Here is a 12,620-nt window from a genome sequence, read left to right on the forward strand (position 1 = left end):
GGGAGTCTGGCTCTCGAGATTCGGAGAGCGGTGTCTTTTCGATTTTTGAGAAGGTAATCATGTTGGGAGTCTGGCTCTCGAGATTCGGAGGACGGTGCATCTTCGATTTTGGAGCAAGCAATCTTGGTGGGAGTGTTTTCTCGAATGTAAGTAAAGGTTGGGCATGTTTGCTAGTCTACCTTGCCACAGAGCACAGAGGTTGACACACAGGGACTTTCCAAATATCTAGCAACGGTGCTGTTCTTTTACCCTTGTGGGTAATAATATGGTAGCTAGACCTTCAAAAGTTATGTGTCTAAACTTTGTTAGTGCTGTTTCTTTGCTATTCTTTTACCCTTCTTGGTCATAGCGATGTAGTGGGAGCTGCAAGTTTCACGTGTCTAAACTTTGTCAGAGATCTTTAGCAAAGTTATCTGTGGTACCTATGAGCTGATGGTGCGTGTGGAAAGTGGATGATTGAATAGTAAGATTCACGTGCTTTCTACTTCACCAGAAATCTTTAACAGAATGCCCGTAATTTCAGCAAAGCTGAGTATGCATGTGACAGGTGCTGACAAGGCTGAAAAAAGCAGGTGCCTCTTCGATTTCTGAGATCGGCCCTCGTGGTCTCTGAGTAGCCCAGCTTTTGAGAAAGCAAGCGCCTCTTAGATTTCTGAGATCGGCCTTCGTGGTCTTTGAGCAGCCCAACTTTTGAGAAAACAAACGCCTCTTCGATTTCTGAGATCGGCCCTCGTGGTCTCTGAGCAGCCCAGCTTTTGAGAAAGCAAACGCCTCTTCGATTTCTGGGCAGGCACCTCTTCGATTTCTGAAGCTCCGTCGAGTGCAGATTTTTATAGAGGCTGGCATTAAGTTCCAAAGCACACTTGAATCCTCACCAGTAGAAGCTCCCTTCTTGCACTTCTAAGATCTTGATTTGTCCGACCTCTTCTCTCTTCAACACCTTTGAAAATGTCTGGCCCATCCGACCGTCGTTTTGACTTGAACCTTGTTGAAGAGGCAACCACGCATTCTCCAGACAACATATGGCGCCCATCCTTCTTATCCCCTACTGGTCCTCTTACCGTTGAGGATTCCGTGATGAAGAATGATATGACTGCTGCGGTGGTGACCAGGAACCTTCTCACTCCCAAAGATAACAGACTACTTTCCAAACGGTCTGATGAGTTGGCTGTTAAGGATTCTCTGGCTCTAAGTGTTCAGTGTGCAGGTTCAGTGTCTAATATGGCCCAGCGCCTATTTGCTCGAACCCGCCAAGTTGAATCATTGGCGGCTGAAGTGATGAGTCTCAAACAGGAGATTAGAGGGCTCAAGCATGAGAATAAACAGTTGCACCGGCTCGCACATGACTATGCTACAAACATGAAGAGGAAGCTTGACCAGATGAAGGAATCTGATGGTCAGGTTTTACTTGATCATCAGCGGTTTGTGGGTTTGTTCCAAAGGCATTTTTTGCATTCGTCTTCTAGGGCTGTATCGCGTAATGAAGCTCCAAATGATCAACATTCGATGCCTCATCCTTCTAGGGTTCTGTCCAGTACTGAGGCTCCGAATGATCCCCCTCCGATGCCTTCTCTTTCTGGGGCTCTACCGACTGCTGAAACTTTTTCTAAGCAACCTTTGTGAAGGCTCCCTCTTGTTTGTTTATTTTGACTCATGTATATGTACCTATTTGTAACTTATCGGAGATATCAATAAATAAGCTTTGCTTCATTTCAATGTATTGTGTTAAATACACCAAAGTCTTCTTCACTGAGTGGGGTCGGCTATATGAATCTTAGAACACCATTGTGCTCGGTCCTGTGTCATGTCCTCTGTTAGATCCAAATACTCTAAGTCTTTTCTTAGAGTCTCTTCCAAAGTTTTCCTAGGTCTTCCTCTACCCCTTCGGCCCTGAACCTCTGTCCCGTAGTCGCATCTTCTAACCGGAGCGTCAGTAGGCCTTCTTTGCACATGTCCAAACCACCGTAACCGATTTTCTCTCAATTTTCCTACAATTTCGGTTACTCCTACTTTACTTCGGATATCCTCATTCCTAATCTTATCATTTCTCGTGTGCCCACACATCCAACGAAGCATCCTCATCTCCGCTACACCCATTTTGTGTACGTGTTAATTCTTCACCGCCCAACATTCTGTGCCATACAGCATCGCCGGCCTTATTGCCGTCCTATAAAATTTTCCCTTGAGCTTCAGTGGCATACGGCGGTCACACAACACGCCGGATGCACTCTTCTACTTCATCCATCCAGCTTGCATTCTATGGTTGAGATCTCCATCTAATTCTCCGTTCTTTTGCAAGATAGATCCTAAGTAGCGAAAACGATCGCTCTTTAGTATTTCCTGATCTCTGATCCTCACCCCTAACTCATTTTGACCTCCATTTGCACTAAACTTGCACTCCATATATTCTGTCTTTGATCGGCTTAGACGAAGACCTTTAGATTCCAACACTTCTCTCCAAAGGTTAAGCTTCGCATTTACCCCTTCTTGAGTTTCATCTATCAATACTATATCGTCTGCGAAAAGCGTACACCAAGGAATACCATCTTGAATATGTCCTGTTAACTCATCCATTACCAACGCAAAAAGGTAAGGACTTAAGGATGAGCCTTGATGTAATCCTACAGTTATGGGGAAGCTTTCGGTTTGTCCTTCATGAGTTCTTACGGCAGTCTTTGCTCCTTCATACATATCCTTTATAGCTTGGATATATGCTACTCGTACTCATTTCTTCTCTAAAATCCTCCAAAGAATGTCTCTTGGGACCCTATCATACGCTTTTTCCAAATCTATAAAGACCATGTGTAAATCCTTTTTCCCATCTCTATATCTTTCCATCAATCTTTGTAAGAGATAAATTGTCTCCATGGTTGAGCGCCCTGGCATGAACCCGAATTGGTTGTCCGAAACCCGTGTCTCTTGCCTCAATCTATGCTCAATGACTCTCTCCCAGAGCTTCATTGTATGACTCATTAGCTTAATACCCCTATAGTTCATGCAATTTTGTACGTCGCCCTTATTCTTGTAGATAGGCACCAAAGTGCTCTTTCGCCACTCAGTTGGCATCTTCTTCGTTTTCAAAATCCTATTGAAAATGTCAGTGAGCCATGCTATACCTGTCTCTCCCAAGACTTTCCACACTTCGATCGGTATATCGTCTGGGCCCACTGCTTTTCTATGCTTCATCTTCTTCAAAGCTACAACCACTTCTTCCTTCCTGATTCGACGATAAAAGGAGTAGTTTCTACACTCTTCTGAGTTACTCAACTCCCCTAAAGAAGTACTCCTTTCATGTCCTTCATTGAAAAGATTATGAAAATAACCTCTCCATCTGTCTTTGACCGCATTTTCTGTAGCAAGAACCTTTCCATCCTCATCCTTGATGCACCTCACTTGGTTTAAGTCCCTTGTCTTCTTTTCCCTTACTCTAGCTAGTTTATAGATATCCAACTCTCATTCTTTGGTATCTAGTCGCTTATACATGTCGTCATAAGCCGCTAATTTAGCTTCTCTCACAGCTTTCTTCGCCTCTTGCTTCGCTCTTCTATACCTTTCACCATTTTCATCGGTCCTGTCCTTGTATAAGGCTTTACAACATTCCTTCTTAGCCTTCACCTTTGTTTGTACCTCCTCATTCCACCACCAAGATTCCTTTTGGTGTGGGGCAAAGCCCTTGGACTCTCCTAATACCTCTTTTGCTACTTTTCGGATACAACTAGCCATGGAATCCCACATTTGGCTAGCTTCCCCCTCTCTATCCCACCCACACTGGGTGATTACTTTCTCTTTGAAAATGGCTTGTTTTTCTCCTTTTAGATTCCACCATCTAGTCCTTGGGCACTTCCAAGTCTTGTTCTTTTTTCTCACTCTTTTGATATGTACATCCATCACCAACAAGCGATGTTGATTAGCCAAGCTCTCTCCCGGTATAACTTTGCAATCCTTACAAGTTATACGATCCCCTTTCCTCATTAGAAGGAAATCTATTTGTGTTTTTGACGACCCACTCTTGTAGGTGATCATATGTTCTTCTCTCTTCTTAAAGAAGGTGTTGGCTAAGAAGAGATCATATACCATTGCAAAATCCAAGATAGCTTCCCTATTCTCGTTTCTCTCCCCAAAACCATGGCCACCATGAAAACCTCCATAGTTGCATGTCTCCCTGCCCACGTGTCCATTTAAATCTCCTCCTATAAATAACTTCTCCTTTTGGGCAATTCCTTGCACCAAGTCTCCAAGGTCTTCCCAAAATTTCTCATTCGAACTCATATCCAACCCTACTTGAGGTGCGTACGCACTAATCACACTGATGAGTTCTTGTCCTATTACAATCTTGATTGCCATGATTCTATCTCCTACCCTCTTGACATCTACAACATCTTGTATCAAGGTCTTGTCCACGATGATGCCAACACCGTTTCTCGTTCTATTTGTGCCCGAATACCAAAGTTTAAACCCTAAATTTTCTAGATCCTTTGCCTTAAGACCAACCCACTTAGTTTCTTGTAGGCACATAATATTTATCCTTCTCCTCACATTCACTATTGCCTTGGCATGATCAAGGTGAAAATAATTGTCTATACATACAAATTTAATGAGCACAATGCAAGCCTCGGCGATCACAACTTCTGGTCCATGAAGAAGTTGGACCAATGCACCGATTATCGTTGTTTCTGATGCCTCAAATGTCTTGGCCAAATTCCCAAGAGCTTTAATGCAGGGGATGAGGAGCTCCCCATTTGCTGCCTTCCCAATGAAAAGGGTCTCGAGTAATTGATCAACAACAGATTAAGAAGCGGGAGAATTAGGACTCGAGGCATATGTTCTCATACCAATATCTTTCTCTGCCATTTTGGCAATAACCAAAGCATTTTCGAAATACTCCACCTTCCTTTTGAGAACAAACCAATGCATTTTTTTTAGAACAAATCAATCTAATTACTCCATCTTTCTCAATGGTCAATCACCAAAACCAAAGATCCTGCCCCGGAAACAAAAAAATAAGAAGCAGTTGCTGCAGCAGATTGGTATTCGAGGGGAAAATTATTGCTACGATGAACAGCAATCAGTTTCACAATCGTAAAAACAGTTACGTCGTTGCGTCCTATCGGAGGCAGCTCCTCGTGGGTTTTTTTTAAAAAGAGGATGTGATGCAATTGGATTCTCACTATTGATCATCCAAAAGATTAAATTATACCAAGTCATCAGTGTTAAAATCCATATGTCATTGCTAAAGTTTTCAACTATAGTTTTAGAGGAAGCTAAATCCGATGCCATTATGCGGAAATCGGACAAACTGAGAAGAGTAAGGTATCTACGCTAAGTCCCTAATATAACTTTGCCGCCCATTATAAACAGTAGTGGAGTCAGAATTTTGTGTTAGTGAATGCATGAGAAGATTCTAATTCTTATTCCTATCTCGATCCACTTAAAACCACGAGGTCTTATAATTACATCCCTAACTCTCATAAGCTAATAAAATGAATCAAAACAGACCACTATAAGCACCGTCAATGGAAAAATTGAAAGTTAAACATACAACCATAAAAGACGGTTATCAAAGCATACATTAAAGTGGTGACGTTGTGCGTTGTTTCGGTCAAACTTAAAACTTGAAACGGAACATACACTCACACATGCTCATTATCATTTTGTTTCTAATTTTGTTTTTTTCCCAACTAATTATGTCACCCCCCGACCTCGATATCCCCAAATACAGGATAGGCAAGGCTAGCCGACACCCGAGGGTGACGAAGCCATATTAACACGCATACAAATAAAATAGGTAATTAGAAAGAATTATGCCAGTGCGGAAACATGTTCAGAGCATACAACTAATTAAGAATAATGTGAAAAAATTACAATTAAAAAAATGTAAGAATAATGGAGTGGGTCCTATGCTGAGAAGACTCGAAGATACCTATACGAAAGTGCCGTGACGTTGGGATTGAATGCCACGATTCTAACTCCTGAAGGGGCCGCAAAACAAATGGTGAGTGGACCAAAGTTTATAATAATAATACTAATAATAGGAAAAACATTTTATGGTTTATAATAATAATACTAATAATAGGAAAAACATTTTCTTTCTGAACATACTAACCTCCTATTTTGAAAACTCATATAATCACTAGTACAAAAACATGTTTGCGCGACGCAGCAAATTTCGTCGTGCAAAGTATGTTTGCGTGACATTTTTTGCATCGCGCAGGATTTTAGTGCCAAACCAAGTTGCTTTACCCATTTTTTCCCAACTTTGCGCGACGCAAGGGCACCTAAGTTGCGCAAAGCTATTTTGCGCGGCGCAGGCGTACCTACGTCGTGCAAAGTTTTTTTTTTTTTTTCTCCTTTTGCTTTTCTTTTGGGGTTCTTGCATTACCTTTTTCTTTTGTGGTATCCACTTGTGTTAATGTTTTAAATTGACGGTCGAATTAGTTCATTGTATTCATATAGGATCAATGAGTGTAATTGTAAAAAATTATCAAAATCGGAGTTAAAATTACCGTTAAATCGTGATTTTTTGTTTATAACCGTAAAAAAGGTTTGTCCCGTTACATAATCTCTGAATATTTGTGTTTTGCGATTTTTGGCGTATGTGATCTCAAAGCATATACAAACAATTTTGACAGTTAGATCGTTGAAACTAGTTTTATAGAATGCGTATCGCATCAAAACAATAGATTTACTAACACTTGGAGTTTATCTATACTTTCATTAAGTATAACATAAGATTTTGTGGTATCCAATAGTGTAAATATTTTAAATTGATGATTGAATTAGTTCATTGTATTCATATAGGATTAAGGAGTGTAGCTGTAAAAAATCATCAAAATTGGAGTTAAAACTACCGTTAAATGGTGATTTTTCATTTATAACCGTCGAACAGTTTTGTCCCTTTACTTGATTTCTGAATGTTTGTTTGTTGTGATTTTTGGCATATGCAATCTCGAATTATGTATAAACAAGCCTGATGGTTTGATCGTCTAAACTAGTTTCGTGTACAATGCATATCCCATCAAAACAATAGATTCACTAACATTTGGAGTTTATTTATACTTTCATTAAATATAACATAAGATTTTGTGGTACCCACTTGTGTAAATGTTTTAAATCGATGATCGAATTAGTTCATAAGAGAAAAAAAAAAAAAACACTTTGCACGACGTAGGTCTTCGTCGCGCAAAGTGTTTTGTTTTGTTTTTTTTTTGTTTTCCCTTTTGCTTTTCTTTTGGGGTTCTTGCATTGCATTTTTCTTTTGTGGTATCCACTTGTGTAAATGTTTTAAATTGACGATCAAATTAGTTCATTGTATTCATGTAGGGTTAAGGAGTGTAGTTGTAAAAAATCATCAAAATCGGAGTTAAAATAACCGTTAAATTGTGATTTTTCGTTTATCGCCATCGAAAAGGTTTGCCCCGTTACTTGATATCTGAATGTTTGTTTTTGCGATTTTTGGCGGATGTGATCTCGAAGTATATATAAACATTTTTTATGGTTGGATCATTGAAACTAGTTTTGTACAATGCGTATCCCATCAAAACAATAGATTCACTAATACTTTGAGTTTATTTTATACTTTCATTAAGTATAACATAAGATTTTATGATATCCACTAGTGTAAATATTTTAAATTGACGATCAAATTAGTTCATTGTATTCATATAGGATCAATGAGTGTAGCTGTAAAAAATCATCAAAATTGGAGTTAAAACTACCATTAAGTGGTGATTTTTTGTTTATAACCGTCGAAAAGGTTTGTTCCGTTACATAATCTCTACATGTTTGTTTTTTGCAATTTTTTGCGTATGCGATCTTGAAGCATATACGAACAAGTTTGACGGTTGGATCGTTGAGACTAGTTTCGTACAATGTGTTTCCCATCAAAACAATAGATTCACTAACACTTTGAGTTTATTTATACGTTCATTAAGTATAACATAAGATTTTGTGGTATTAACTTGTGTAAATATTTTAAATTGACGATTGAATTAGTTCATTGTATTCATATAGGATCTAGGAGTGTAGTTGTAAAAAATCATCAAAATCAGAGTTAAAACTACAGTTAAATCGTGCTTTTTCATTTATAACCGTTAAAAAGTTTTATTCCGTTACTTGATCTCTGCATATTTGTTTTTTGTGATTTTTGGCGAATGCGATCTTGAAGCATATACAAATAAGTTTGATGGTTGGATATTTGAAACTAGTTTCGTACAATGCGTTTCCCATCAAGTTCAATGATATATATATATATATATATATTTACTAAGTAGATTTTAATTTATTTATTTTGTACTTATAACACTTAAGAAATTGAATGATATATATGTAAAAAAAATTATTATGGATTTTTGTTAAAAAAATATATTATTGTGGTATTTATGTAAACAAATTTAAATTTGAAAAGAATAAAGTCACATTTTCAACAATTTTTATAATATTTAAAAAAATAATACATTACACGACGTCAAATTGTATACGCGCTAATTGTGATTATATTGGCTGTGCAATAGTGAAACACAGGCCTTGTTTTTTCAATTTTCCAAGTTTGGCAACCTTGAAGCCCATAGATCTCTCTCTTCCCGTAGACCTCTCTTCCCTCTCGCTCCTCTCTCCCTCTCTCTTTCCCGTAGACCTCTCTCTCCTCTTCACAACCTTGAACCCCAAATGTTGAACCCAGACCTGTCTTTCCTCTTCACAATCTCGAATCCAACCACCACCACTACTCTGTCGGTTGTCTCTCTCCCTCTCGTTCTAAACGACGGGCAGCCACGCGAATCTCGAAGCCGAAGCGAATCAAGTCCCAAAATCAAGGTAAGGGTTTCTGATTTTCGATGGGTTTTTGTTATTTAGGGTTTAGGGTCAAATTGCATGTTGATTTCTGAGTACTTTGTCGAAATCTCCAGATAAAATTGGATGTTGGTTCTGATTTGATAGGGTTTCAGATTTGTGAGGGTTTGAGGTTATGTGGGTTTCGAATTAGGGTGGGTGCAGCCGTGTTGGTTTCAGAGACCGGTGTTTGTTAGGGGGCATGCCAGCTAGAATGTGTTGCTGTACAAGACTCCTTTCAGCTCAACTTGAGACATTTGAATTTGTGTGATGATTTGGTGGCTAATTAAAAGTATTATACATAGTTTAATGCTAATGATTGGTTCAAGTTTGTCCTAACACGTATCCATGCGGGTTGTCTACAAGCTCCACGGTGGACCTCGGTTCTGGTCCCTGGTTTTCTTTACCAGATTGGCTGAAAGGACCAGGGGAGGACACATATTCTAAAACACTGGTGAGGATTTGGTGACTTCTTATTATTTTTTTGACAATGTCAATAGATGATTATATTACTTTTAATGCAAGTTGTGCAGGTAGCAGGGAGCAGAACATAATCCATTTGTGTATATGTATTGATATTTTTTTTCTAATTAATGCCCTTGTTTTTAGGGAGACCTTGGAAATGTCAAACCCGCCATGTTGCTACCTACAGGTGAAGCTATCTTGTTCTATTATTTGTATATTTGGATTTGGTGTTGCATCGCATGGTTGTATAGACTGATCCCCAAGGAAAGAGAAAGAGATGAAAATAACACTTGCTGCAACAGTAAAATGGCTAAAAATGCTAACAATTCAGAATTGAAAATGGAAAAGCAAATTCAACTTCACGAAGAACGTCCTGATGGGTGTGGCGGGGTTGGGTTTGGTTTGTACGACCGGCTTACATTTTCTGTTGAATTATGTGTGACAGTGATCAAAGTAAGACGTAGCCATTTCCTTGACATGTTCTTGTTGTTGTTCTAAGTTCTATTTTTCTCTTTTTTCCAAGTGAACAACAGGAAGAGATAAATACATTGAGAAGGTAGTGATCAACTGATCATGATACGAAACTTTTTCTACTGCTCTAGCTCTCACTAAATATGGGTTTTCCTGCAGCGACGTTTGCAATCAATCTGAAGAGGCTTTGGAGAGCACGGAGACTATGAAATGGATAGCATTTGCAGCTATTTTTTATTTGATTTGCCTCCTCTTAGGAAGAGGCTTTCTGCTTCTTAAGCATTTGGGGATTTCAGTGGCGGGAACATCATTTTGGAACTAAGGAAAATTGCAATATCTTTCTCTAGAAGATTTTTTGTTTGATGGACGTTGATACAGTGGCATTGGCCGGTGTTTGTATAGCAACCCCAGCTCACTATATGATCCCAAGAATGGGGGTAGATTGACCCGGGAATGTCAGAGAAAGCTAGAAACAAGCTTTCTCCGACTGAAGTTTGTTAGGGGGCATGCCAGCAAGATTGTTTGGCTGTGCCAAGATTCATTTCAGCCCAACTTGAGGTAATTTGAATTTGTTTGTTGACTGACTGCGATTGATTATGAATATTATCATCGATAGTCTAAGCGCCTCTTAACGTGAAGACGCGAACACGTGTGGGTTTCGAATTTGTGTGGGTGCAGCCGTGTTGGTTCCCAAAGTAGTATACGGTTGCAACATGGTGTGCTATGGTGTTAGTTTGATACGCTTAAATCTGATGAGCGCTCTGGAGCAGCTCAAGGGTTGAGCGAGATCAGTTTTACTCTTTAAAATAAGAAATTATTTATTTATTTTTTTGTCTGAGCACTTTTAAACTTCCATTGCATCTCATATTAATTGTTAATTTGTAAACGGAAATTGAATTGCATGCTTGAAAAGCTGGGAACATGGTCATATGCATATCTGGTAACTTAAATGTATCTTTTTGTATATTGAAAATAAGAGTTTTCTTTTGCATACTTGGTAACTTAAATATACATTGATTTCCTTTCACTCCATTCCCACTAAGTTTAGATCAGCTTTCATTGATACTGTTAATAATTACAAGCTAATTATTTATGCTGTGAATTATAATGTCATAACTTTTTAGGCCATTTATTTTATCCATCGTATGCTTTTTTTATCGGTTAATTAAATGATTCTCGACCCATTTTACTTTCAAGGTATTTAGTGAAATATGGTATTTTAGATGGTAAGTACAGTTTGTGGATGGTAGTCTGTAAAATATGGTATCATGTATCACTATAGGACTTTGGTGCACTATTTAAACTTATTGGGATCTTATACTTGTACAGGTCTTGCTGATGAAAATGAGTCTGTACGTGAGGCAGCTCTAGGTGCAGGGCATATTCTGGTTGAGCATCGCGCAACAACGTAAGCATTGCCCTGGTCGATCATTGTGATGTCTCTCGAATGAATTGTTTGTTGGAGCCGGAGCCTTCTGATCACTCTTCCTCGTCCTCCAGAGTCGGGCACATTAGGGCCCAGGACGAGAAGATGAGTATGATTGTACGGGTCTTAGCGATGTCCGGCCTCCAAATCCTGATGCCAGCACCTGATCTTGCTCCACCTTCGACTTCCCAGCCGCTTCGCCCAGCCGATACCCAATAGCATGATGTATTGAACCTAGAAGACTTGTAGTTTTGTCTCTTTTGTTTAGACATCTTGTATGTACATTTTCATATATTTTATAATTAAATACTTTTTCTTGGTTTATTAATTATTGTTTAGAATTTAATTACAGTATTTATTAAAAATTAAATATAAAAAAATTTTGCCAAAAAAAAAAAAAGATTTGCGCGATGTAGGTCAATTCTTCGTCGCGCTAACCTTACTGTCACTGCCTTGGCGCGACGGTGGATGCGCGACGAAGGTTCGTTGGACTAATTTTTGACTTTGCGTGACGAAGGACATATGTCGCGCAAAGTCTTTTTTGTACTAGTGAATACTACATAATAGGCTTTTCCTGAAAACTCTAGCATGCCAAGAAAAATGTTCATAAAATACGTACATATAAAACAGTGCTCAGAGATGGTAGTATAGCCGCTCGAAGGAAAATCCATAAAACATCTGTAAATCACATCAATTATGTACCCAACTAGGGGTATCATAGTCGCCCAAAGGCATAACCTGTCCATCACCCGAAGGTGAAGCTGTAAGACACTGGGTTACGCCAGTGAAGAAACATGGTAGGCCCCATCATCCGAAGGTGAAGCTGTACAACTCTGGGTTATGCCAAAGAATATATACATAGGAATCATTTAAACAAGAGGGATCCCTATTTTTCTAAAAAAATGGAAACACCATCTTGACTGTTAGATTGGCTTTTAATGAAATTGTGTGGCCTGTGATTTAATTTCAACCACACAATTTCATTAATGCCAATCCAACGGTCAAGAGGGTGTCCCCATTTTTTTAGAAAAATGAGGATCCCTCTTGTTAAAGGGTTTGATTGTGACGACTCGTCCCTACTCTTCATTGTAATTTTCTAATTGTTGGTGTAATTTGACGGTCATACCCTTTTTGGACAAAAGTGGAATCTGACGTGGACGTGGTTTTCGGCTTTCAGTTTCATTTTCCTGATTTCATACTAAAATAGTACTCGTCGCTATGAATGCGTGAGTGCGTGTTAGACTTGAATCAGATCTGTAACGAAAGAGTTACGCTCTATTAAAGTACGTTAGTCACAGGTAATTTTGTACACGCGCGTACAAATTTATGGTGTCGAAACATTGTTGAAAAGATATATTTGTACATTAAAAATTGTACAAATCCATCCAATCCTTAAAAGGGATCCGATCCCTTCTTTCACACCTATCAACCA

At 38.8% G+C, this 12,620-nt stretch overlaps 1 long non-coding RNA gene across 5 annotated transcripts; it reads left to right on the forward strand.

Annotated features, from left to right (window-relative positions):
• Window positions 1–8,489: 8,489 nt before the first annotated feature.
• On the forward strand, window positions 8,490–11,512 carry LOC126619969 (uncharacterized). Of its 5 annotated transcripts, none has more exons than XR_007622207.1 (3): window positions 8,506–8,811; window positions 8,904–10,320; window positions 11,092–11,512. It is a non-coding gene; the product is annotated as an uncharacterized LOC126619969 (long non-coding RNA). The 5 variants fall into 5 exon arrangements; XR_007622204.1 differs by having other exon boundaries at window positions 8,507–8,811; window positions 8,935–10,320; XR_007622206.1 differs by having other exon boundaries at window positions 8,508–9,280; window positions 9,436–10,320.
• The last annotated feature ends 1,108 nt before the right edge of the window (window positions 11,513–12,620 follow it).

This window comes from Malus sylvestris, chromosome 4 (genome assembly GCF_916048215.2).
Source record: "Malus sylvestris chromosome 4, drMalSylv7.2, whole genome shotgun sequence".
In the NCBI taxonomy this organism is placed as follows: domain Eukaryota; kingdom Viridiplantae; phylum Streptophyta; class Magnoliopsida; order Rosales; family Rosaceae; genus Malus; species Malus sylvestris.